Here is a 27,957-nt window from a genome sequence, read left to right on the forward strand (position 1 = left end):
AAAATGCAAATGGAAAGAGGTTAAGAAAGCAAAATGTAAATTCTTAAAAATCCATCTTTTTCATTCAAAACCGTCACCAATTTTACACACTCACGGTTTGGCTGGCTACCTGGGCATCTTGGAAAGCTAGCTTTAAAATTTGATTGAAGATTATATTAATTTATCACCCTGAAAAAAAAAAAAACCCAGTATTTAAAACCTTTAAATAAGTCAGAAGACAGTTTTTAGGCTTTTCCAAGAGTGAACCTAACTGGGAAGACATTGCCCATGAAATAGTTTGTGTCTGTGAACTTTAACCAGAGCCGGCCTCCCCAGAAGAGCTGGGAATTGCCCAATGGCAGAGGTTCGGGATGCAAGGCTCTCTGTGCCTACCCTTTGAAAAGGGCAAGGTATGCAGATGAATATATAAGACAGGTTCTGATGATCCATCTGGATGGTTTATCTCAGGTCCAGTTCAGGTTGTGCAAGTGGAGAGAGAGGCTGGGTGTGTATTTTACTTCCTGGTCATCAGCAGGGGGTGAAGGCAGGTCACATAAATGTCATATTTGGCGCCTTTACGAATTTTTAAAAAAATCTTTCAAAGCTTATTTTACTATAAATGGGTGGTGGCTGAGTCATTTCTGAAGTGTTCCCCAGCACGTCTTTCCTTTTCAGTTGTTAGGCCACAGTAGATCCCTGGGTAGTTCCTTTTCACTCCAGGGGTTAAGACACCCTTCTCTGGGTCATCATTTCCCGTGAGTGATCACTGTGAAAGAATCACTCATGTAGCCACGAGAGATTGTTCTCTAGCAAAGACAGATTGTCCTTGAGCTCCTGGAGTTGAAAGCTGAAGAGAATACATTAAGCTGTGTTAAAATTATGTTTCATCGTCCCAGTGGTAGACTCTTTAGAAACACCCAAGCAGAAGGAGATGTTCTACCAAGCCTTTGGATGGATATAAATGTCAGTATCCTAGCAAATACAGAGAAGTATTTCACACACTCATCCCCTCCCCACAATGATCTCCAGTTAGCAACACAGCACGGATATTGTCCAAAGAAACTTTTTCTCACATTCATTATTTTTTAAAGGTCTGCAGCCAGTTTGAGGCACACATCACTCTAGCTCCTAATTCTTTTATCTCCTGATGTCTCCTCTAACCCTTTCCTTTCACACTCTGATACATGGTGAAGAAGAATTAAGAAAAAAAAAATTGTACAACCAAGTCAGAAATGCCCCTAGATGCCCTGTGGGTGATGACGTCACCGTTGGTGGTTCCATCTCTGTTTGTTTCCTCCCTTTGACACAGGAGCAGTAATTCCTCTCTAATAGATAAGAAAAAGAAAGAACCAACAGTGTCAGCGAAAGGGCAGGATTCATGGGTTGCATTATGCAGTATTCCCAGGTGCTCCCAGAATTTCAAGAGAAAGCTGGAGGGGAAAGAGGCTTAGGGCCCTGGGTATTTGCATTTTTTTCCAGAGGCATTCTGGGAAAGGATGACTCACGTGTGGGAAGATCGTTCTTCTTTTGATTCATGGTTAAACCCCGCTACTTCTTATGCCTTGGATTATGAATATTTAATGCTGCATATACAAAATGAAGGTCAAGTCCTGATCACTGTTGGCTTCAATGCAGGCTCATGTCTCTGAAAGGCAAGCTACCTGCTGTTAGCAGAGTAAACCTGAAAGGTTAGACATTGTTAAAATTTTCCTTAATGACTTTATCTACTCCAAAATGGCTGATACACGGTAAGTATGCCTGCTGACTTTGTCAGTCTTTGCTCTTGGCTTCTGGTAACAGCAGTGCCGTTTTGGGAATATGGACATTAGGAAGGAGGAAATAACATACAAAATCTGGAGAGTCTCATTGTCTCCTGCGAGGGCTGGACTGCCAGGGCAACAGTGGTGTTACCATTTGAAAATGGCCTTCCCCGGTCTTCAGGAATTTTACTTCTGTGTTCACTCATTCATTTATTCCTTCATTTTGTATTCATTTGAAATATCTTCATTGTCATAATGCTGAATAACTTACAGGCTGGGTAGGGTAGCTAGGAAAACTACCTCATGTTGTAATAGAAAAGTGACCAAATTGTTTAAATAGTCTCTGAAAATAGAACTGTCGTTGTTGATGTAATGGGATACCCAAAGCGTTAGTAGAAGTGACCAGTCGCCCAACAGTTCTCACCCACCGCAATCTTCGGACAGCCTGGCCTCTCATCCCTCATCCTGGAAGAAGTTCTTCGAGGAGGAAGACATGGCAGGCAGCTGGCGGGAACTAACATTTATTGATCACATGCTGTGTGCTGGGTAGTGTTAAGCACTTTAAAATAAATAACATGTGCAATCTCATTTAATTCTCCTAACAACTTCATAGGGTGATTGTTACTGTACCCATTTTACAGATGAGGAGGCTGAGGCTGCAAAATTTGCCAAAACCACAGAGCTTATAGGTGGTGGAGCCAGGATTGGAAGCCAGCATGTCCCATTGAGATGTGAAATCCTATATTGTTAAAGTGACTAAATGGAATTAGGGAGATATGGCAAGAACAAGAGCTCACTTAGCTTCATCCTGCCAACTCCTCTGCCTTCTTTTCTTTTTTGTTCTCCATCTCCCCATTTCTCATCTGGAGACCACATCTGGGTATTGGCCATGCTTACGAGGGTCCTATCACAGGCTTTTCGCCTTGGATGCTGCCGTGGGATGTGTACTGTCTGATGTCTATCTGGTCCTTGATTCATTCTTTCCTACTTGTGACTTAATGAGACCCTTTTCTCTTTTATCTCGGTGGAGATGGCAGCATATAGTGATGGCAGAGGGTGAAGTGAGCGAAGAAAAGGAAAGTTGATTGTCTCTCAGGTGCCCCCTCCCATCTACTGGCTTCTTTACAAGTAGAAAGACCCTTTGCTCCAGCCATCTTTACACGGTTCTCTGGGCCTGTTATTTGGCACACGTGGATCATGAAAGGGGACCTGTTTTCCTGGTAGATAAACTTGATCTCTTTAGAGAGTTGCAGAATTTAGTTAATCTGTTATATTTTGCATTGCTTTGCACAACGTTTATGTGCCTAGAAAGTTAATAGTATCCAACCAATTGACTTGAGGAAAATTTGGTCCAAAAGAGGTTTCTGTGGGGGAAGTCTTTGAAACCATGGAAGCTGTTTGGCTTCCTCCTCCAGCCTTGTTCTCACTGACAGTACATTGGTATTGACTGAGCACCTCCCATGTGCCCAGCATGGTGGCAGGCACCTGGCAAAGCTGCATGGACAGACTAGATCTTGTCAATCACAGTGCATTACACACTGTAAAGTACAGCAAATGCCAGCTTTCAGTGTCCTCATTTACACACACACCCTCCCACCCCAGTAGGAACAGCTGGCAGCCAAACATAGAGAAGGAAGGTCACCAGGTTATGCTCTGCCCAGTTCCTTTGTGGAATTTAGCCTTTCTAAGTTGTGTTCGGAAAAATTAGCTGCAGCTCTCATCCTTATACCCTCTTTGAGAAGTCACGGCATGCATTTAACCTTTGCTGAAGAAGTCAACACAAATCAGAGCGTAAAGCAGCTCTGCATTCTTTTTTTTTTTTTTCTTTTTAAATACACCCCCCATTTTTCTCCATCCCTCGCTGACATTTTTATTGCCAGGCTTTGGTTTGGAAAATTATGGGTAGGGAAAGTTCAAGGGCAGGATGTTTAGAACAGCGCCGCACATCTGTGCAGGGAACAGAACAGGAGAGCCAGCAGCTGTTGCAAGAATGGAATGTCAGATGGTGGAGGAGCGAAGCCCACTGAGGGATGGGGATAGAAAAGGCGCTCTCGGGTCAAAGAGGCTGTAAATAACTCCAAGATGGGAAACACAGCCCTTGTCCCTTTTCAGAATTTAATCTTTAATGACAACACTCAGCTGTCTGACATGGTAGCAACCCTACCTCAGCCTTTCTACCTCATCTCGTTTTCCAAGTTGACATTTTTTTCAGCAATTGGGTATAAGCCTGGTAAAGAAGACAGGTGGAGAATATAACTAACTTACAGAGTCAACTTCTGTGTGTGTCTTTGTCTCCATGTAGCTAGCTTCTTGGGGACAGGATCTCTTCTTTGGTTGTTAAACAGATAGCTTTATTCACTTTGAAATTCAGAGCATAATTGCTCCACATCCTTCTACCTTCTACCTTGGTGAGGTGGTCTTCACTTCCTGTCTCATTTTGGCTTCCTTGCTTATTTCTTGTCATGCAGGAGATACGTAGATCCTGTCTACAGCAGCGTCTAGAAGCACCAAGGGAACTACTTATCTTTGGCATTTCATTGGGGAAAAAAAAACCAGGGACTACGTTAGGAGTGGAGTCCCTGGCTGGTGCAAATCGTTAATGCATTTGGCTGTGAGCTGAAAGGTTGGAGTTTCGATTCCACCCAGGGAGTGCCTCAGAAGACAGGCCTAGCAATCTGCTTCCAAGATTAAGCCTTGAAAGCCCTGTGGAGCACAGTTCTACTCTGATACATATGGAGTTGCCATGAGTCATAGTTGGCTCAACTGCAGCTGTTGGTGGTGAATGTTAAGAGTAGGAAGGAGAACTAGGGTAGAACTTCCATGTTTACTACAAAAGGCAATGTTAGAATATAAAGCTAGAACTTGAGACTTCGGCGTCCATCGGCTGCATCTGTTCCCTGTGCCTCAGCATCCTCAAGGTCACCCCACCAGCCGGGGGCAGATCTAGAGCCAGATGCTGGTGCACCTTCCTTCCCAGTCCAGGCTCTTTTCTACTTGATCTCTTGTTCTTTCTACTAAATAAAAATGAACGAAGATGTGATAGCCTGCCCATTGAATATCTCGACATCCAGGCCACCTTCATGGGGCCAGCTTTAGGGTCCTGGGAAAAGAACGAAGATAAGCCCAAGTGGAAAAGATCAAACCCAGCTAGATGGTTATGGGCATTAGTTTATCTCATGACCAGACGCCTGGATTCCTTGATTTTATGGTTCTTCTACTGTATTTTTTTTTTTTTTTTTTTCCTATTTTAGAGGAGGAGGTGAGAGTTAAGCTCAGTGTGGAAGATTAGCAAGACTGACCACATTGCCTTGGCCTGTTTGGAATTTGCTCTGCATAACTTTTGAGGACTTTTTGCCCAGTTGCTCATTTGTTTCTCTTACGAAAACACTATCTGATAACTCTATCTATAAATTCACATCCATTTCACCCTCCAAAATTAAAATGAATTGTTTCCCCCCCCCCCCATCCCTTTCCAGAATTTAAAATGGATGCTTTGGATTATATGATGCTCTCTCAGCCCTCTTGCTTCTTTTACAAGAATAATTGTCTCAGGGCAAATGAGGGAAATTCATTCCCTTTAGGCCTAGTTGTTACTTTGATGCCCCCTGCAGTTTGCATGAGACATTGGGATCTCCCCCCGGCCCCAGTACAAGCACTGCTCCTCCACCTAATATCACAGTCAGACCTGCGTTTGGAAACTGCCCAGAGACCTGGGTAGGAGCCGGCTGCAGGGAAACACTGCAGCTCAGAACAGTTTCATCCAGACACAAGGATGGAGCTTAGGCTTCGCACATCCGGGGACGTTGCTAAGGTGTGGTGCCGGCTATTACGGTGTCATCGTGGGGTTTATAGCCTGGAGCTGGGAATGGAGATGTGACCTCTTTCTTTTCCTTTATTCCCTTTGTCCTTCTTCCTGACAGCCTGACAAATTGTAGCTTTGGGGAGACCCTGCGCAGCGATGAGTCATTTGTGGTTTAAAAGTAGAATTATTTGCAGCACGGATGCCCTTGGCACTTTGTGGTGCATATAACATTATGCACAGAATTTGGGGGTAGGGAGGGTATGTGTATGTGTGTATGTAGGGGACAGTCATGTCACCTGTAAATCAAGTGACAAAGAAGAGCACGGTGAGGACTGGCTACCAGCCTCATCACAGTAAGAGATGAGGCTGAGAGCTGTGTACCTGTGGCCTTAAAGATGTCAATCAGGTGATAAAGCTCTATCAAGTATGGACTGTGTGTAAGGCATTTTGTTAGATTTTGAGGGACTTCAAATACTCCTAAGCCTGGATCTTTTTCATTAAGATGTTACCATAAATACAGAAAAACTGAGATAACAAAACAAAGTAACAGGAATGAAATCACTGGGCAGTATATTATTAATTGCTAAAGTGAGCATTGCCAGTGATAATGCTGAAGGCTGAGATGCAGAAAAGATGGCTGGCTGCAGTGGGGTGTTTTGGGTTTGGGGAGTCGGGAAACTTAGTCTCTCTCAACTCTAGGTAACTGCAGAGGGGGCTCTCAGCATGGTCTGCTCTTTGGCCTCTTGTTTTTTTTTTTTTCCAGTCTATACTGGCTCAAGTGAAGCCCTGTATTAGAATCAGCTACTAAGATTTGAGATTGAGAATGCCTTGGGGGTCACATTGCCATCAAGTCGACTCTAACGCATAGCGACCCTATAGGACAGAGTAGGACTTCCCCATAGTGTTTCCAAGGCTGTACATCTTTACGAAAGTAGACTGCCACATCTTTCTTCCGTGGAGAGGCTGGTAGATTTAAACCACTGACATTTTGGTTACCAACCAAGGAGTTAACCACTGTGCCACCAGGGCTCCTGCTTCAAGGGTAGCATAGCAGGATCAGAAAAGCAAACTGCATGTGGTGGCGGGAACACCCTTTCTGCAATTGCATGTGATTAAAACCTTTGGAAAGTTCTCATGAGCCATTTCCAGAAGTGGCTCACTGAAAGGCAACCACTTCATGTTTTCAAAACCAAGGTCAGCGTGCAGTGTGCCACGACAGGGCCTTGTGTATTAACTGACCACGTGCAGAGCATCGTGGGGATGTGTAGAGACGGGAGGTCAGAGACAGAGTGAGAGCAAGCCCCCAACGAACAGCCACGGCATGGATCTGAGGTGTTTGTCTGGAAACCAGCATTTACCCCAGGGCTGCGTTAGGGTCTTTGTGGGCCCTGGGTACTTTTCGTCTTCTTGAGTTCCTTCCTTCATGAAAAATATGAAATGTTATATTTTATGACTGCATTGGTCTAAAAATGATTATAATTTAGGTGGGATTTATTATTATATATTCATGTTTATTATATTTATTTTTCCTTCTGATTTTAAATTAAAATTAAAACATTTCCATGAGCCCCTAAAAGTCTTGTGGGCCTTGGGCACTGCTCCTGTTGTGCCTGACAGCGGTCGGCCCTGTTCGCTCCATCCCATCAGCCCCATCCTCCTGGAAACTTTCACAGATAAAAAACATGCTCAGAGACAAGTGCTTTATGGCACGGCCCTTCCAGTGTCAGATCATGCATCACATAATTGTTTCACATCAGAAAATAAAAATAAACATTCCATTTTAAGCCCCGTTTTAAGGTTTGGCTTTGCAATATTAACTTCAGGAAATGGTATTAAAAATAAAAATGGCACCTGCGGATGCTGCAAACACTTTCAGAGAGCCTAATAGTCTAACTTTTCGGCTGAGTTTTGGAAAAAGACATGCTTTTTCTATCCTTTTTTTTTCTTTTATATTTAAAAATGAGTCTTGCCAGTTGTTGTGGATTGAATTGTGTCCCCCCAAAATATGTGCTGTAAATCCTAACCCCTATACCTTGTGGAGGAGCCCTGATGGTGCAGTGGTTAAGAGCGCGATTGCTAATCAAAAGGTCAGCAGTTCTGTTCTGTGCTATAGGGTGGCTCTGAGTCAGGATCAACTTGACAGCAATGGGTTTGGTTTGGTTTCCGTTATACCAGTGGATGTAATCCAATTTGGGAAAAGGGTTTTCTTTGTTATGTTTGTGAGACCATATCAGTGTAGAGCTTGTCTTCACCCAATCACTTTTGAGATCTAAAAAGAGCAGACCAGGCACAGGAAGATGCCAGGAAGCACAGATGGGGGTAGATGTCACGCCACGTGAAGGTCACCAAGGAACCAAGAAGCAGGAGCTGAAAAGAGACAAGGACAAGGACTTTCCTTCAGTGTCAGCAGAGTGAGAAAGCCTTCCCCTAGAGCCGGTGCCCTCAATTTGGACTTCTAGCCTCATAACTGTAAACAAAATAAATTTGTGTCCATTAAAGTCACCCACTTGTTGTATTTCTGTTACAGCAACAGTAAGAAATTAAGATTTGCTTAGGATATTTTTTAAATGCAAAAAATGCCATTTCCTGAATCAGAGGTTTGCCAACTCAAATAGGCCAGGGAGGGCAACGTCAGGGTTGAGTGAGGCCTGCCTGGTGGTGAGCGTGGGTGGTAGACAGCTCAGGGCTGACCTCAGGTGGCTCCCCAGCTCCCGCTGACGCCAACTGTCACCAAGTTGGAACTCAGACTCCCAGGGCCAGCTCTTTCACTGTTTCAAGAGAAGAGAGAAAATTGGGCTGTTGTTTTGAATTTCCAATTTAAAAATATTGGCCACTAGTCTGAAACTTTTAAAGCACTCTGCCGGCCAAACAAAACACCTCTGCAGGCCTGATTTGGGCCTTCCATTTGCAGTCTTTATTCTAATCTATCTTTCTTTCTGGTCTTGGATTAGCTCTACTCCCCCAGTGCCAGGAAATGTTCTTAACTGTTGGTCCTCCATCTCCCAAAAAGGGCCCCTTCTCTCTCAAAGCTTTGGGGAGTCCTTGGTCACTGAGTACTCTGGGTTTTTTCCCATCTAACACATTTCAAACACTGGTTAATTAAATTTCCACTTTTCTCTCGGCAAATACTATATGTTAGAGAAATAAATCACTCACAACTTACTGTAAATCCCCAAAGCTGCATATCACTAACTACGTCATCTCTGAAAATAACATCATCAGAACCTCATAAACATAAACTCTGTTTGTTTAATAAGAACTCCAAGAGATTTTTAAACATGGTTGCTAAGTCACAAGGGCATATTTTCCAGGACATAAATGGAAGCGAACGTATCCCTTTTAAATTGTCAAATTCTTTATAAGAAAAGAGTTGCAAACCTGGCTGCCCTGCCAGTGTAGTAACAACCAAAACAGAGTTGATTATACTAAGCATGTAGTGTTGAGAATTGCTAGAGGTTGTCTTCTGACTTACTTAGCTAAATAGGCACATTATAGGAAACTTGGCTTTGTTTCTACCATACGTGGTTATAAAGTTGGTTGACATAGATAAACCTTGCTGTAGTTTTCATCAACATTTGAGTTTGCAGTTTGCTGAGCATGATCTTCAACATTTACTGATGAAATTCTTATGCTGTGGCCCTTTAAACAACAAAGTTAGAAGCATATTTGGACCTTCCTCCCCAGATATGGTTCCAGGTCTGAGCTATATCTCTATCGCCTGACCTTTTGCTTTTCACACGGCAACTTGGCAGTTAACGTTTTGGTAGCAGTAGACTTGAATATTTTCAGAAGCTAGGAAAAAGAAGGCTACTCCACAATGGCAACCCCAGCTCCAGTAGAGATCTTCATCATTCGGTTTTCCAGATGGAAAATACTCACGAGACCTTTCACCTCTATGATACTCCTCAGGAAAAGCTGTAGGTAGGAGTCCAGGGCCCCTGGTGTTGGAACCTGCTTGAAGGCAGCCCTCCTTCTTAACAAAGGTTCTCTGCCCCATATTCCTATCAATGCCCAGGCAGAGAGCCGCCCATCTGTTCCTCAAGAGCCTGTGTTTTCACCCTACCAGTGCCAATAAATGCAGAAACTGAGCCCATGGCCACGTCTGAGGTAAAGTTGACCTTGATGCCCTAGAGGGACCTGCAGAGATGGTATGTGGAGAAAGGTGAACAGAACAGGTATGCTGTTAGACGACGCTACCTGGCACGTGCTTTTCTTCTACTAGCAGGAGGCAGTGGGTAAGGACTGCGTTGGAGATTTGCCTTCTTCCTAATAGCGTGAACAGGAATTATAAGGCAAGGTCTGTAAACTTGCAGCATTAATAATTGAAATGTGCTCCAGGCATCCAAGCAGCCCGTCGATGCCTTCGAGCACAATCTGTTATCAAGTGTGCAGTAGGGCTGGTGACTAGGCAAGGAGGGCACATTTGGTGGCTGTGTGTCTGTAGACACATGTGCACAGGTGCTCGGAGGAGGCATGGATGAGCCAGGGTTGGTAGCCGAATGCAAGTAAAATTATAAATGACGGTGTGTGTCAGTTACCATGCTGAGTGGTGGTGGTTCTTTCGTGGGTCCAGAAACCCTTTGGGACTTGGATAAAAGCTACAGAAATGTTGCTTTCTAGGGACCCTAAAGTTGGCCCATGGACTGTAGCCTAAAATTCCTACCATATAAGATTGGGCCATCTGCTCACTCACCCCAGTTTCTTCTGCCGTGAAAATCGTGGCAGTCTTCATACCTGAAGGTCAAGTAGAGATTGACTGGGAACCCTCCTGCTACTGGTACATACACATGGCTAAGGACGTTTCTGTCTGCAGTATGTTTTCACACGTCTTGAGCATGGATTCCACCACCCATCCCCCACTGCATTTGAAACCTCGAAAATGAAGTGAGGATGCTAATGATACTGGGGAAGAGAGGCGGTAGGCTTCCTAGCTGTTACTTCAATGGCAACCCACACTGAAAGCAGTAGGTAAGGCAAAATGGGTGTCTAGGTTTCCTAAAACTGCCATAACAAAATACCACCGAGTGGGTGGCTTTAACAAACAGAAATTTATTTTCTTACAGTTCTGGAGGCAAGGAGTCTGACTTCAGAGTGTCTTTAGGACCATCCCCTCTCTGTGTTGGCTCTTGTGGAAGATCCTTTCTTGCCTCTCTCAGCTTCTGGCAGCCCCAGATGTTACTTGGTGTTTCTTGACTCGTAGATGGATCCTCACACACTGTCATCCCCCCATGTGTGACTCTGTTTCCGAGTCTGAGTCTGTCTTACTCTTTGATAAGATGTCACCAGAAAGCATTCAGATTAGGGCCCACCCTAGTTTGATACGACTTCATTGTTTTAACTGATAACATCTGCAAAGAAAAACCCTATTTCCTCAAACTAGGTCCCATTTACCAGCCCAGGGGTTAGGACTTCCACATATCTTTATGGGTCTGTCTGGCAGAGCATGAGAGCTTTTTTGTTTTCTGCTTCTCTGATACATTGCAAGGTAGCACCCGTTTTTAGAGGACAAGTTCCCCCTATGGCTGGGACTCAGAGATGCCCATGATCTGCAGAAGAAATCATTCCCTACAAACCCGTTGTGGAGTACCAGGATGTAGGCACTGTTGGGTGCCCAGACATACAAGAAGCTGCCTATTCTGTGGCTGTCTCTTGCCCACAGCTGGGAAGGAAGACGTGGGCATGGAGAGTCCCAGGGGAGCTCTGTGGGCTCATCCGACCAGCCTTCAGACCAATTTGACAGAAAACAGAAGAGCAGCTTCAGAGAGAGGCCTCATCTGCCCTGAATTCTCCGCTTCCTTCAGACTTCTTCCTGCCCTCACTTGTCTTCAAGCCAGCCAAGTGTGACAGTTTAATTGGTGTGGGGAAGCCAGGGCCATGGGAAACAGGCAGACTGGCGACTGGCGTTCTGGAAGAGGGAGACTCCCCTGAGATGTGTAAGGGGAACTGTGACAGACAGGCCTGAGAGCCCTGCGTGCTGACAGGTGGAAGGTCAGCTGGGCCCAGCTTGAGTGGAGTGCTGGCCACAGGGGACACGTTTGTCAGTGTCCTCTTCCTGGAGTAGCTTGGACCAGAATCCACATGTGTGGTTTTCATTGGTGGTCCCTCCACTGAGGGGTGAACGGTCTGCTGGGGAGGCCCTGGCCAGGAATGAGAATGTGTGGGAAGGACAGGCAGCTGTCTAGTGGTTCGTAGCAGAGGTTGAAATCAGACTTTCCATGGTCTAGTCCAGCTCCTTAGAAGCGATGGCGAGACTTTGACTTGGCTAACTTTGGATACATCAGCAGGAAAGATCAATTGCTAGAAAAGGACATCATGTTTGTTATAGTAGAGGGTCATCGAAAATAAGGGGAACCCTCAATGAGATGGATTGACACAATAGCCACAGCAATGGACTCAAACTTACCAACAATTAAGAAGACGGTGCAGACTGGGCAACGTTTTGTTCTGTTACACATCAGATCGCCGTGAGCTGGAGCCAACTCGACAACAAGGAACAACAATCCCACGCAACCATGTTATAACTGTGTGTCCTCGAACCAGCTGATTAACTTTTCCAAACCTTAATGTCTTTCCCTGTAAAATGGGGTGATGGTGGTGAGGAGGGACATTGATAATATCCACTTTATAGAAGCATGTGAAACTTTCAATGCTAAGATCACAGAAAAGCTTTTAGCACGGTGCACAGCACGAAAGTGGTAAAAAAAAAAAAAAGTTTAGATGTATTATTGTTATTGTCCTTTTGAGGTTTATTTTGAAGCTTTTATCAAGTCTTTAGAGAGGAAAGATGTGAACAGAGCAAAGCTAAACCAAAAATGATGTATTGCAAGGCAGCAGTGTGCCAGCTACCAAGGTAGTGGACGGGACCAGTGCTTTTAAAACTGCAAACCCCAACTCATTAAGGCTTTATGAAAACAATACGGTGGGTCACAGCAAGCATTTTAAAATCACGAAATTGAACAACCGAAGATAAAAAGATAGCTGGGGAAGTTAAGTGTAATTTTAGAAAACTTTCAGTTATTGTCTTACAGTAGTTAGCTAGTGCTGCTGTAACAGAAATACCGCAAATGGGTGGCTTCAAAGAACAGAAATTTATTTTCCACAGTTTTGGAGGCTAAAAGGCCAAATCAGGGTCTGAGCCCTGTTGATTCCTTCCTTGTCAGTGGCCCCAGGTGTCCCTTGGTTCTTGGCTTGTAGACAATCTTAACATGGTATCCGTTTTTCCCACTATATGCACGACTCTGGGTTTAATCTGCCCTTTTTATAAATAGGAAGTGATGAGGTTTAAGACACGCCCTACATATAACAAAGAAACTCCTTCTCCAAATAGGATTATATCCACAGGAGTAAAGGTTAAGATTCCCACACATATTTTGGTACGGGGTGGGGGGGGGAGGGTGGACACAATTCAATCCATACAGTTACATACGTATACCTGTAGTTACCGCATAAACTTATGTGTTTACTGGAGTGTGATGAAAAATGTATTGATTACTCTGGGTTATACTAAAAAGTAGCTTGAGAAGCAGTAATGTAGACAATGAGTGCTATAAGCCCAGAAGAGGGAGGAGTCTCTAGGGCTGCAGTAGTTTAGGGAGCTTTTAGGGAGGAAGAGGCCCCTGGGTGGTGCAAAGTGTTTGTGCTCGACTGCTAACCTGAAGGTTGAAGGTTTGAACCTATGCAGTGGCATCGCAAAGGAAAGGCCTGGCGATCTGCTGCCATGAAGATTATAGCTGAGAAAACGCTATGGATTACAGCTCTATTCTGCAACACATGGGGTCATCGTAAGTTGAAATTGACTTGAAGGCAGTGGGTTTGGGTTTTGGATCAGGGAGGAAGGGAGATAAGAGCTGAGCCCCAAGACCTGGGTAGAATTTGGGTCACGTAGAGGAAGGGACAGGGTAATCGGGCATATACCAGGAAATCCCACATGGGTCCAAGAGCCAGTGAGGGGCCTGGCTGGCTGGCTGACTGCAGGGGAGGCTCTAATGGGCAGTATAGGAGTGGGCCTCTTGATCCACATTCATGAACAGCTCAGGAGAGGGAAATGCAATTTCATGAGCTTTGGTGCTTCTGAGGCCCAAAATCATGTTGTAAACAATGTGATTGATCTGTTATCCCCTGGCCTCTGTGCACACCCAAGCTGAATAACTTGGAAAAGATGAGCCTGCAGCTGTTAAAGTCAGACTGAGCACAGGAGAGAGGAAAGAGGCCAGCTTGGGCGCGAGGCCTCCGCGTTGGTGAGTTTTTACCAGTTACCGGTTGTTGTCGAGTCGATTCCAACTGATGCCAACCAACCCCATGTGTGCCAGAGCAGAACTGTGCTCCGTAGCGTTTTCGGTGGCTGATTCTTTGGAAGTAGATTGCTAGGCCTTTCTTCAGAGGAGTCTCCTGGTGGACTCCACCTGCCACCCTTCCAGTTAGCAGCAATGTTGGTGAGTTCCCCTGGGCATAATGGGCCTAGCTTTGACCCCCTTTGCTACTATCTCTGGGTGACCAGAACTCTTCCTGTGCCTGGTTCTGATGAACGGGCTGCCAGGTGCCCTCAGCAGCTCTGGGACGGAGAACATGTGTCTCCCTGCACCAGTTTGGCTTTCACACTGTAAGGCTTAGGAAGTCAAAGCCAGGCAACACGGAGACCTCAGGCTGGAGTTAGAGCAGATCTTTAGGCCATGCTGCCCTGCCTCTTTGCAACCTGGCAAAAAAGACAATCTCCAGGCAGGGGCACTTTATAATTGTGCAATCAAATTAGCTTGGATTTCAGCTTAATGAGGCGCTTAATGACCTGAGTAAGGCGAGTCCTAATATTGAGAGAGGCAGGCTGGACCCCAGAAAGGCGAGAATGGACTCTGGTCAATGCCTCTTGGTACCAGAAATTTGTCCTCTGGTATGAGATGCCCAGTTCTGCTGTGTTTTTGCTAAGGGGGTTTCCTGCTGTGGCTCATAAATAGGAGAGTGGAAAGAACATTTTACTGGAAATCGTGCTGAACTCTGTGTCCTGGGGCACATTTCTTAACTTCACAGAATCTCAGCATTCTCAATTCAATAATAAGATAAATTCTTACCTCTTTCTCCAGAATTCTCTCCTCCCCCGCCCCCATAAATGTGTTTTGTTGTAGTTAAAAATTGACACACTGGAGGCCAATCCCAACTTGTCCCTTGGTACAAAGCCTAACTCTGCCACTTACTAGCTGTGTGACCTTGGGCAAGAAATTAACCTTTCTGATCCTTGGTTTCCTCAGCTATAAATATGAATAATAATAGTTCCTGCTCCTTAGTATTGAAAGCATTAAATGAGATACTGCACGTAAAGCGCTTAATAGACGACCTAGGACATGTTGACATTTGTTAAATACTAATTATGGTGATGATATAAATGTGAAGTTCTTTTCAGTCTGAATTATACATTATTACTTGGTATCAGTAGTTTTTATTTTCATTAAGCTGATGACTTAGCTCTGGTTTAGAAAATTACTGATGATTCAGTCATTAACTTGATAAATATTTATTGAATGGCTATTGTGTGCCAGACACTATTTTAATCAGTAGACACTTACATTCTAGTATCAGAGCGAGACAGAAAATAAACAAGTAGGCAAATAAGATAATTTCAGCTGATGAAAAATGCTAGGAAGAAAATAAAACTGGGGATGGGAGAAGCAGGGTATCGTAACTTTTTTTATGCTTAGGGCTTCTTTGGCAGCCTTGTGACCTCAGAATAAAATTTGTAAATGCATAACATAAAAACTTTGGCTACAGGGAAACCAATTATATTGAAACACAGTTATTATCAGAATATAAAAAACAAATTCATGATAGAGTATGTGTGCCTCTTGATTAGTGTATTAGTTTCAAGATCCAGGAGTCCCTGGATGGTGCAAATGGTTAAGCATTCAACTACTAGCTGAAAGGTTGGGAGTTCGAACACACCCAAGGGTGCTTTGGAAGACAGGCCTGGCAACCTGCTTCAGAAAGGTCTCGGCCTTGAAAATCCTTATGGAGCAATTCTACTTTGCACACATGGAGTCACCATGAGTTGGTATTGACTCAATGACAACTAACAGCAACAGCAATCAAGGTGTAGCAACAGCTCTAATAAACCACCGCAGTTTCAAAGTAGGACGAATGTAAATGGTAATTCGAGGTATCAGCAACAACTATAACGTGTTACATAAGTGAGATTTCTGTGGCTTAAGTTGTGGATATCGTTGATATTGTTCTAGTAATTAAAGGACATGCCAGATTTGAGTTAGAACTTGGTAAAAATAAAGGTGTAATTTTTAAAATCCAAATTCATAGACTCTTTGAATACCATCTGAGGACCTCTTGGGAGTCTATGGATTTCAGATTAAATAGAGAATGACTTGTGCTGGGGAAACCCTGGTGGTGTAGTGGTTAAGTGCTACGGCTGCTAACCAAAATGCCAGCAGTTTGAATCCGCCAGGCGCTCCTTAGGAACTCTATGGGGCAGTTCTACTCTGTCCTATAGGGTTGCTATGAGTTGGAATCAACTCGAAGGCAACGGGTTTGGTGTTTTTTTTTGTGTGTGTACCGCGGTTGAGCTGTTACTTCATAAAGATGAATAATGTGATTTCTGCTTTAAAAATCATTCCGGACGTATTGATCAGTGGAATAGATCGTCAATGCAATGGATTGTCAATGCAATAGACCATCAACCGAGCGTCCAGAAATAATGTACCTATACATATGAATAGACATTTCTACAAAGAAGCTGTACAAATGGACAAAAAGTTCATGGAAAGATGCTCAGCATCATTAGTCATTAAGAAAGGACTAATTAAAACTACAATGAGATACCACTTCACACCTACAAGGTGGCTGTAATCAAGAGGACGGATGATAACGAGTGTCAGCGAGGTTGTGGGGAAGTTGGAACCCTCATACATTGCCAGTGGGAATGTAAAGTGGTACAGCTGCTTTGGAAAACAGTCTGACAGTTGTTTAAAAAGTTACACATAGAGTTACTGTGTGACCCAGCAATTCCACTCCTAGATATCTACCCAAGAGAAATGAAAACCTATGTTCACACAGAAACTTTTACATAAATGTTCACATCAGCATCACTTACAGTAGCCAAAGGGCAGAAATAAGCCAAGGGCTCACCAACTGAAGAATGGGTAAACAAAATGTGGTACACACGTGTGATGGAATATTATTTAACCGTGACAAGGCATGAAGGGCTGATACACGCTACCGTATGGATGAACCTTGAAAACATTACGCTAAGTGGAAGAAGCCAGGCACAAAGAACTACTACATACTGCATGATTCCATTTGTGTGAAATGCCCAGAAGAGCCAAATACAGACAGAAAGTAGGTTCATGGCTGCCTGAAGGGCTGAGAACCAAAAACCAAACCCAGTGCCGTTGAGTCGATTCCGACTCATAGCGACCCTATAAGGCAGAGTAGAACTGCCCTGTAGAGTTTCGAAGGAGCGCCTGGCAGATTTGAACTGCCGACCTTTTGGTTAGCAGCTGTAGTACTTAACCACTACACCACCAGGGTTTCCAAAGGGCTGAGGGAAATAGGGATATTGGAGATTGATAGCTAAAGGGTACAGGTTTCTTTTTGAGGTGATGAAAATGTTCTGAAATTGATTGCGGTGATAGTTGCATAACTCTGTGAATATAATTTTTGTACACTTTAAATGGGCGAGTTGCATGGTATGTGAATTACAACTCATAAAAAACCCATTGGTGTCAAGTTGGTTCTGACTCATAGCGACCCTATAGGACAGAGTAGAACTGCCCCATAGGGTTTCCAGGGAGTAGCTGCTGGATTCAAACCGCTGATCTTTTGGTTAGCAGCCAGGTTCTTAACCATTGCACCGCCAGGGCTCATAACTCATAAAGTGGTTATCAAAAAAAGTCATTCTGAATGATGTGAAGTATAGAGTGTAGGGTGCAAGATAAAAGCAAGCAGAATATTGAAGAGCCTGTTACATTAGTATCAAGAGTCCCTGAGTGGTGCAAACAGTTAATCACTTGATTACTAACTGAAAGGTTGGCAGTTCAAACCCCCCAGAGGTCCTTTGGAAGAAAGCCCTTGTGATCTGCTTCTGAAAGGTCACAGCCTTGAAAACCCTATGGAGCACAGCCCTATTCTGCACCCGTGAGGTCGCCATGAGTCGGAAGCAACCCCACAGCAACTGGTTTGGTTTTTTTGTTTTTTTCCTCAGTACCAGCAAAGAGGATGATGCCTCGGGCTAGGATGGAGGCAGAGGAGGTGATGATCAGTGGTTGGATGTGGGCGCATGTTGAAGGTATCACAGAATGTGCTGTTTAGTTGGAACTTGAGAGGAATCGAGGGCCTCCCAGTTGTTGGCCTGGGTAACTGGTATTTTCCTCCTAGAAGACCTGAATTTCAGTTGCAATCTGTAGAGATGCTGCGAGGATTAGCAGCAGAGCTAAACACTGCAAACTCTTTGCAGACTTGGGTTGTAAGCCATCATCGATTTCACTGCACCTTTTAACAAGGGCAGAATTTATCATATGCGTGCATACACACACGTTCCCGTGCATACAAAGCAACATGAAAGCCACACTTATCAGAAAGCCAAGCCAGGAGAGGAGGAGTGAACTCCCAACCTCGTGGCTTCTCATGCCTCTTTTTCATGCTGATGTTAAATTTGTTCAGTGGAAATGTATCAGTGATTAAAGCAAGTAGGAAAGAATGTCTCCAAGAATTTACGTATCTTAAACATAAACGTGTCCGTTAAGCATAATTGGAAACTCTGGTGGTGTAGCGATTAAGTGCTACGGCTGCTAACTAAAAGGTTGGCAGTTCACATCTACCAGGCGCTCCTTAGAAACTATGGGGCAGTTCTAATCTGTCCTATAGGGTCGCTATGAGTTGGAATTTACTCAATGGCAATGTTTTTTTTTTTAAATCAAGCTAATTATCTTCCAATCATAAGTACAAATAGGAAAGGAGAGAAAAATGTCATTTCAAGGACTTGAGTATTAGACAGTTTTGTTAATGTCAGCAACTTAATGGATAAAATAACCATGATTTCTCCAGTCTCTTAGACTCATCCGAAGCCCAGGCTAAGTCACTCATCAGTCCAGGTGTGTTAAAATCCAACTTACTTAGGACCTTTCTCTAGAGACGCTGTGACTTCAATGATGAATGAGCTCTGGAAATTAAAGAAGTAATCAGATTGTTAACTGAGGTTATCCGCTTCACCTCAAGCAGAAGCAAATCAAACTGACCCCTCCTGAAGACGGAAAATGCCGTGTTGAGGGGAGTCATCTGTGTCTCAGGATGCTGAATTCTCCATGTCCGGTTTTCACACAGAAATAGAAGACATCTTTGCTCAGATGGAGGGTAAAGGAAGATGTACCAGGAACCTCACACCCTCAATTTCCTTGAGGAAGGTTTATTTTCCTCAATATTTATCTGTTTCTCCTCCAGTGTCCCTTGGGAGCCCAGGTGCCTTGCTCTGTTAAATTAATTTATAGAGGGTTGATTTCTGACCCTGACTGTGCCAATATAACTTTAGCTCTATAATTCCAGGAAAAACTTTGATGGCTCCATTTCCTCATCCGTAAGGTAGAAATAGGAATACTTGCCTTCACCAATTCCCAGATGGTTTTTGGATGAAAAGAGTTAATGGAAGTGGCAGTTCTTTGCAAAGCCAGATCCCTGGAATCCGTGTCCTCATTGTTGATCTAATGGGATGTATCTTCGTGTTGGGATCAGGCATTTCTGTTGGCTGAGAAAGATTTGGTTTTCATTTGTTGTGTGGGGTTGAGTTGAGCTGTGGCACTGAACAGGTTTGGGAGATTGTTTGAGGGGGGTAGTTCTTTTAGGGATCGTTATCTAACTTCCCCTTCGCTATTATTTTAAGGTGTACTGTTCAGGGGCATTTAGTTAATTATAGTGTTATGCACCCAATTACCTCTGTCTGGTTCCAAAATATTTTCATCACCCCAAAAGGAAACTCCATGCCCATTATGTAGTTACCTCCCTTCCATTCCTGTTTCTCCCAGTCCCTAGCCACTACCAATCTGCTTCCTGTCTCTATAGATTTGTCTATCCTGAATATGTCATATAAAGGGCATCATACAATACGTGGTATTTTGTATCTGGCTTCTTTCACTTCCATGATGTTCTCAAGGTTCGTCCACATCGTAGCATTGTCAGTACTTTCTTCCTTTTTGCGCCTAACATTCTGCTGTGTGTACATATCACATTTTGTTCATTCATCCCTTAGTGGACGCTTGGGTTGTTTTCGCCTTTAGGCTATTGTGAATAATGCTGCTGTGGATATCCACGTACAGGTATCTGTTTTAGTCCCTTTTTCAGTTGTTTTGGGTATATACCTAGGAGTGGAATTGCACTTGGCTACTAGCTGAGAGGTTGGTGGTTCAAGTCCACCCAGAGGCATTTTGGAAGACAGACTTGATGATCTGCTTCTGGAAGGTCACAGCCTTGAAACCTCTGTGGAGCAGTTCTACTCTGCACGCATGGGGTCGCCATGAGTTGAAATCAACTCTACTGCGACTGACAACAACAACAATGGTAACTCTATGATTAACTTTTTGAGGAACCATCAAACTTTTTTTTGTAGCAGCTGCACCATTTTACAGTCACACTGTAATGTGTAACAGTTCCAATTCTCCCCCCTCCTGACCCCAACCCTTGGGTATTTTCCTTGTTGAAAAGAAATTACAGCCGCACTCTTCGTTTTTGATTTCTAGTGTGATATCAGCTCAGGGTCGGCACTTGAGTCCCACTCTGCCTCATCCAGGGGCTTGCTCTACCTACCGTGGCAGCTTTGGGAATGGGCCAGCATGGCAGAACAGTCTTGTGCACTCAGACAGGGCTGGGATTCAAATCCAAGTCTGCCCCTCTCTCTAGGAGTGTGACCTTAGATAAGTTACAGTCTCCACAAGCCTTGGTTTCTCCATCCGTACAGTGCAGTGGTACTGCCTACCTCCAGCACTGTGGTGAGGACGAGTAAACTTCCTAACACACGCCAGGCATATAGGAGGCTGAGTAAATGCCCTTTCTTCTCAATTACCAATACCAATGGAGGGAATGAGATGGAGCTTAAGCAACCTGCTTTTAAATGACTCTCATGACTATTTTTGGCATTGGACATTATCATAGAATGTTCTCTTTGGACCTGGTTTCCCTGCCAAATCATGCTTTGATTAAATTAATATTAAAATGTTAATATTTTTATACCCTATGTCAGTTGATGGGGGGAAGTGAGATGAATCTGCATGACAAGATTGGAAGGATAAACTGGATTAAGCCTTGCTCTTGGGACGCTTCAGGCAGATGATCCATGCTGGTTTACTTTCCGTTGGGTCAATGTTGTAACACTGACTCGGAGTGGTTATCGTTCCTCGTGTTCCTTCAAAATCATGGCCTTCTCACTCATCTTAAAAAAATGAAAAATGCTGACCACAAACTTCTTATTAACTTTCAGAGAGTCAAAAATGATTTATATTCTTTACAATACAAACATGCACACCTGCATAAAAATGACATACACATTTCCCAAATAACACCTGCTAAGTCCCAGTGTAGTTTTTATCATGAACTGTTCTTTTCTTGGTCCTTAGACTGTGTGTGCTGAAGGCCCTCCTACCCTAGGGCTTAGTTACCTAATACAGCTGTAACGAAAACTACACCCTCTGTAACAAGAAGGTGGCTTTAATTGAAGAACAGGAATTTTTTGTTTCACAGTTTTAGAGGTCAGAAGTTCAAATCAGAACATTAGCCCTAGGTCCTTCCTTACAAATGGCCCAGGCGTTCTTTAACATTCCTCGGCTTGCCCTCCTCCTGTGTGTCTGTTGCTATCCTGCTCTGTTTATACAGTCGCTGAGTTGAAATCAACTCAATGGCAATGGGTTTGTTTTTTTGGTTTCACTCAGAAGGGATTAGGTTTAGGACCCACACTACTCTGGTATGAGAATTCCCTGAGTGGCACGAATAGTTAAGCCCTTGATTACTAGCTGAAAGGTTGACAGTTTGAACCCAACCAGGGGCACCTTGGAAGACAGGCCTGACAACCTACTTATGAAAGTTCACAGCCTTGAAAACCCTATGGAGCAGTTCTACTCTGCACACATGGGGTAGCTGTTAGTCAGAATCGACTCAGTGGCAACTAACAGCAATACAGAACACCAATATGGCCTTATTAACATAAAAAAAGAAAACCCCTATTTCCAAACAGAGTCATATTTACAGGTACGGAGGTTAGGACTTCAACATAATTTATGGGGGACACCGTTCAATGCATCACAGTCTCTAAGGTAATGAGGATTTTGGACTGGGAGGAGGGAGGTTGCCTGTTGACTACAGATGGCTCAAGTGGAATTTTCTGATCAATGAAAGTGGCGAATACTGGGAGAGAATGGGAAAAGCAGCGAGAATGCCTAGAGCCAATGCAGAGTTATCCCAGAGCTGGTAGACCAAGGAGACGCTTGAGCAGGCTAATACTTTTATATGCCTTCAAATTGATATTCTTTACGTATTTGTTTGGAGGAGACTTGATGGCACAGTGGTTAAAGTGGTCGGCTGATAACTGAAAGGTCAGCAGTTCAAACCCACCAGCCACTCCGTGGGAGAAAGATGTGGAAATCTGCTTCCATAAGGAATTATGACCTTGGAAACCTTAAGGGGCAGTTCTACTGTGTCCTTGCAGGGTCTCTCTGAGTCAGAATCGACTTGATGGCAATGGGTTTGGTTTGGGGTGATACTGGGGAAAGATAGAAGGAGGAGGAAGAAAATTGTTAACAAAGGTACCTGAGAGGGCCTGGTGCCCTCTAACCCTTCAGAGGCCCTCTGTCGTCCTTCCTCTGTCCTCATGGCCCTCCCGCCTCCTCACTAACTCCTCTGCCAAGCATTCTTTCTGGCCACATATTGTAGTAAATGCCTTCCCTGAAAATCGCATTTTCCCATCTCATAACTTTTGCAGTGATCTTTTTATAGATTGGTTCCCAGGCAACTGACCAGCACACCCACCCCTTCGTTCATCTCTGGCCGAGAGTTTTCTAAAGGATTTTATAAAATTAAATACTTCGTGGCAGGCACTGTGCTTAGCCTATATAGGCATCTCCTAAAGAGTTTGTAAGCATCACCTCATGTAACCCTCACAACAACCTGTAATGTAAGACTGGTATTATCCCACCACCCGTCTGTCAGATTGTCCTACTGTGGTGGCTCGCGCGTTGCTATGATGCTGGAAGCTGTGCCACTGGTATTTCAAATATCAGCTTCCAGGGTAAGATGGTCAAGGAAGAAAGACCTGGCAATCTAATTCCAATAATTAGCCAGTGAAACCTTATGGATCACAACAACATATTGTCTGATATGGTCCTGGAAGATGAGCCCTCTAGGTTGGAAGACACTGAGGATACACAGTGGCCGCAACAATGGACTTGAGCATACCAGTGACCATGAAGATTGTGCAGGACCACGCAGTGTTTTGTTCTGTTGTACACAGGATGGCCATGAGTCAGATCTGACTTGATGGCAGTTAACAACAATGTCTGTTATTATATCCATGTCACAAATGAGGAAACTGAGGCACAGAGTGGTTAAAGTGGCTTGCCTAAAATGACAACTGGGAAGTGGCAGAAATAGGATTTGAAACCAGACCTACATTTGGCTTGGACACAATCATATAATGTTGCTTTTAAAGTTAGGGTTTCAGACCCCTGATGATGACAGCAAAAGGAAAGCAATTTGGGGAAAATTTGATCCTAAAACTTCTGTATCAACTCTAGTGATTTATTTCTAAATCAAGATTGTATCTGTAATGTAAATCCTTTTGAGAACTGGTGGGACCCACCCATCTGTAAAGTTGCTTGTTTTAATTTGGTTCCCAGGAAGTACACCTAAGATCCCTACAGGTGCCTGAGATTATTCTGAGTTTAGCATTTATGGCATAAAGTGCACTTGGCGGTACCCTCCAAGTCACTAGCTGATAGCAAAGCTTTCAAGTGATGGTGCCTTGAAGTCTGTGAGCATCTTTTGGGGCCCGGTAAACCTCAAAACCAGAACTTGGGTTTAAATCAGATGCTTCGGAGAGTGACAGATTGCTTTTCCTATCCATACCTAATTGTAAAAATTTAGGAACTTAATGGGGAAAATTTTCCATCTTCTGCTTTTCTCTGGGGACATCAAATTGCTTGATATTCTAGCTGCTTCCAGGGCGTTGATGTCCATGGAAATGGCACGCACAGAATATGATCTAATATACCATAAAACTCCTTGCTATGGCCTGGCAAAGGAAATAGTGCCCCAAGAGACGAAGAGGTCAGATTATATAAAGAGACAGTAAACCTTTCCTTAATTACTCCCTTAAAAGGAGAATTTTGGCTTTTAAGATGAACTAAAAGCCCAAAAAGAGCGTATTTTGTCATGAGGGAGGTACACCCCTCTCAAAGAAAGAGCCAAAAACCCCTCCCAAAGAATACTGCAATTATCCGTCTGGGTGTTGGCTATTAGTAAAACTGAGACCAGGAAAAATCTCCAGCTGCGTCCTGGGGAGAGTGTGGCCTTCCCAGCATAGCCTCCCCCCACCCTTCACCAGAAGCACCCCTCGCCCCCTCTGCTGCACAGGTTCCGTCAGGGCCGCTATGATTTATTTCTCTCCTCTCCTGAAGCGTCGAATCCTGGGCCGGGCGTGAGTATTTGGGAAAGATAAATGACTCCCGGCAGCCATGTCGTAGATTACTTCGTGCCAGTTGTCAGCTCTTTTCTCCCCAGGAAGGGTTTGAAATGAGATTGTTTTCGACAGACCATCCATGATAAATGATTTTCCCAGTAAGAAATTGCTTTCTGTAGTGAACCTCACCAAATCACCCTGACAAATGTTTTTGGCTGCAGGGGACCTTCCTAGTGCTGTCTCATGCTTGGGAGAGTGGGCAGCTGGGATCTCATGCTAGGATGGGTCAGAGTGTCTCCTGAATGAAGACACAAAAGGAATGGGGAGTTTTGTTTCTAGAATGTCCATTTGGTCAGTTCCTTTCAGCTGTTGCTAAACACCAACAGACGAGGACCAAGGTACTCCAGATTGGTTCAGATATTCCACATCTGAGGGAAGAAGACCGGCAAGGCTTATGGGGAGGTGGTAGGTGTATTGTTCCCTTAGTTCTGGATTATTATGTTATTTCTATGTAAAACTCTTAGGAGTGAGGCAGTTATAAATATAACAGCGACGTGTACACACTGCATGGGCAGGAACTGTCTGGGCGCTGTTCTCAACCTTTTATTAGTCCATGACCCTTTCTGAAAAATCACAAAAATAGCATGCCTTCCTTTAATATTATTTGGCATTTCAAAAGAGACTAAATACTATGTCTAAAATCACAAAGGAATTTTAGAGTGCTCCTTTTTGAGCTTTACAGAGCCCCCCGTGCCCCTAGATTTTGGAAGAGTAGGGGCCTTCTGCATAAGGGTCACCTATCTCTTGGTCCCTGGGTGTTGCAAATGGTTAACATCTTCAGCTGCTCACCAAAAGGTTGGGGGTTCAAGTCCACCGAGAGGTACCTTGAAAGAAAGGCCTGGCAGCCTACTTCTGAAAAATCAGCTATGGAGAACTCTATAGATCGCAGTGATGGCTGGCCAGGCCCCTGTCCTACATAGGCCTCTGCTCTGGGGATGATGGCCAGTCCTGGTGTCTGAGTGATTTCAGAGCCCAGCAAAAAGGACCGAGCTTCCAACGCCCTGAAGACAAGGGGAATCACCCTCAAATATGGACTCATTTCCACTTCACCTTCATCGGCCAAGCAGCTGCCAAGAACAAAGGCTGCATCTCCCGATACGTGGCAAACGCATGCAGTATTGCCTCATGGATTGATGTTTCTCTGAGGTACCCACAACTGTATGTCGAGAAAAGCTACCAGAGCAAGTCGAGGAGCGCTGTTCTTCTGTGAGACTGGAGAGGTTCCACGAAAGAATCTGGGTGTCATGAAGGACGCAGTGGTTCAGGTAGAGGATGCAGCTGTTGAGATTGCTCGGAAGCTGGAGAAACAGGAGAGGAAATGCTTGAAGAAGGAAAAGAAACCGCTGGCTGTGATTGCGCTCACATCTTCAGAACAAGGCAGTAATACTCGTGAGGGGTGTGAGGAAGGAGGTCGGTGCTGAGAGATCTCGTTGAAGAACCCAGACAGCTGGTTATATTACACACCCGTTCCCAGGGTCCTCAACCAGGGATAGATGGGTGAAAGACCCCCCCCTAAAAAAAAGCAAGGGGCCCCAGGAGGCGCCACAGGAGAATGGAATGGCAGATCCACCTAGCTCTGCTCTCCTCAAATCCAGGAAAAAGAGATCTTTTACCCAAAGAGGAGTTGGTTAGCAGTGACCTCAAAGAGACGGCTGTCAGCACAAGTTTCTCCAAGAGGAAGAAATCTTTCCCCAAAGAGGAACCAGCGAATAATCCTGAAGAGACATCTAACAGCAGGAATATCCCAAAGAAGAACAAGAAATTCTCTTCCAAGGAGGAGCCAGTCAGTGGTGGACCTGAAGAGACTGCTAGCAGCAAGAGCAGTAGTTCAAAGAAAAAGAAAAAATTCAAAAAACCATCCTAAGAAGATTAGAATGGACATTACTTGGGGAGTGGGGTGGGGGGTGACATTTCCCAACCCATCCCAAGATGACTCTTTGCAACCCATCTCCTAATAAAAGCAAAAATTCACACACACAAAACCTATGGAGCACAGTTTTCTGACATACATGGGGTACGCCACGAGTTGGAGTCAACTGGACAGCAACTCGTATCTCTTGGTAATGGAGTCCCCCAGGGCATTGACAGGAGGCTGCCTCAATAACTAGAATCTTGGGCCTCCATTTGCAGTGTCATGGAGTTGTTTCATCAAGTCTCAGGAAGACAACAGTCCTGCAATACAAACTTGTGTTGTTTGAACTGCAGATGGGACATTGGCAGCTCTAGCTGCAAAGAGAGTTGTTTTTTTCCTCCATTTAGCATGTGGCCTCCAGGGCTCCTTGGCTGTCTGTCATGTCCCCATCCCGACCTCCTCCTGAAGCCACAGGAAGCAGGCCATACATGCTTCTCTACTGGTGGTAGCACAGTGGTCAGCAGCCGGCCACGCCTGTGAACTGCCTGTGGCTGGCTGCAGGGCAAGTGCTCACAAGACTTCTGCTGCCTGAGTTCAGAGAGAGGCAGGATGCGATGCTACACCCCACAGGCCTGTGCTGGTGAGGGAGTGGCTCCCAGGCGAGTGGAGGGGGTGGGGTATCACACACCCCAAAAGATGACTGGGGAAACCGGAATTGGCTGTGTTGTGCCTTCAGGGGCAGGGTCTGTTGAGGGCTCACTGCCTTTTTTCAGCTCTGGTCCAGTCTCCTAGGGCAGATGGAGAAAGAGAGGCCATGCTCCCCCTCCTCACCTTGTTTTTCTGAAAGGACACCATCTTCCTAAGAGTTACAGCTTTTGTTCAGACACACAGGGCTGAGAAGAAATGTAAGTGCCCAAGAGTACTCAACTTCAGGACCATCCCCCTTTGTCTTTGCTCAGTTCCCTGCTGCCTGGTGTGCCCAGTGACATTCTCCCTTCTCTCGGGACGCTGCAGGGGAGGGTGTAGAGCAACCATCACCTAGTCAAAAAAAGATAAAACCCAAACCCACTGCTGTCAAGTTGATTCCAACTCATAGAGACCCTATAGGACAGAGTAGAACTGCCCCATAGAGTTTCCAAGGAGTGGTTGGTGGGTTCAGACTACCAACCTTTTGGTTAGCAGCCAAGCTCTTGACCACTGTAAAGCTGAGTGTAAGAGGTCTAGCTAGTACTGCCTTCATTTACTCACCCATTTATTGCCCCTTGTTACGCACCAGGTTCTGCGCTGGGTGCTGGTGCCACTGAATATTCCAGATTATTCTGGAATATTCCAGATCTGAGGGGAGCAGGAAGGGAATAGAAAAAGTTACCTGCCTTAAGGGGCTCACAGTCACACATGGGATCCTACAAGTAGAAGTAATGGTAACAACAATAACAGCAACTAAAGTGTATTGAGTGCTTACTCTGTTCTTAAGGAGCTCTAGTGGTACAATGGTAAACGCTCAGCTGCTAACCAAAAGGTTGGTGGTTCAAACCCACCCAGAGGCTCCTCAGGAGAAAGGCTCTGTGATCTGCTTCCATAAAGATTACAACCTAGGAAACCCTATGGAGCAGTTCTACTCTGTCACATGGGTTTGGTATGAGTTGAAAATCAACTTGATAGCACCTAACAACAACAACATGTTTTTGTCCATGTTGTAAACATTTTATTCTTGTTAACTCGTCTGATTCTTAAGCAATAAGCCTATGAAGTAGGTGCTATCATCATTCTCACTTTATAGATGAGGAATCGGAGGTTCAGAGAAACTATGTAGCTTGCCCAGAGTCCCATAGCTAGTGGGTGATACCACCATGTTCAG

The 27,957-nt window shown here is 44.5% G+C and overlaps 1 protein-coding gene and 1 non-coding gene across 14 annotated transcripts in view; both read left to right on the forward strand.

Annotated features, from left to right (window-relative positions):
* KCNMA1 (potassium calcium-activated channel subfamily M alpha 1) overlaps positions 1 to 27,957 on the forward strand; it is a 916,342-nt gene that overhangs the window by 438,880 nt on the left and 449,505 nt on the right. The window lies entirely within an intron of this gene.
* Positions 25,129 to 25,212, forward strand: LOC126060077 (small nucleolar RNA SNORD86). The gene has a single exon (XR_007513540.1). It is a non-coding gene; the product is annotated as a small nucleolar RNA SNORD86 (small nucleolar RNA).

The sequence above is a fragment of the Elephas maximus genome, chromosome 16 (assembly GCF_024166365.1).
Source record: "Elephas maximus indicus isolate mEleMax1 chromosome 16, mEleMax1 primary haplotype, whole genome shotgun sequence".
NCBI classification, from domain to species: domain Eukaryota; kingdom Metazoa; phylum Chordata; class Mammalia; order Proboscidea; family Elephantidae; genus Elephas; species Elephas maximus.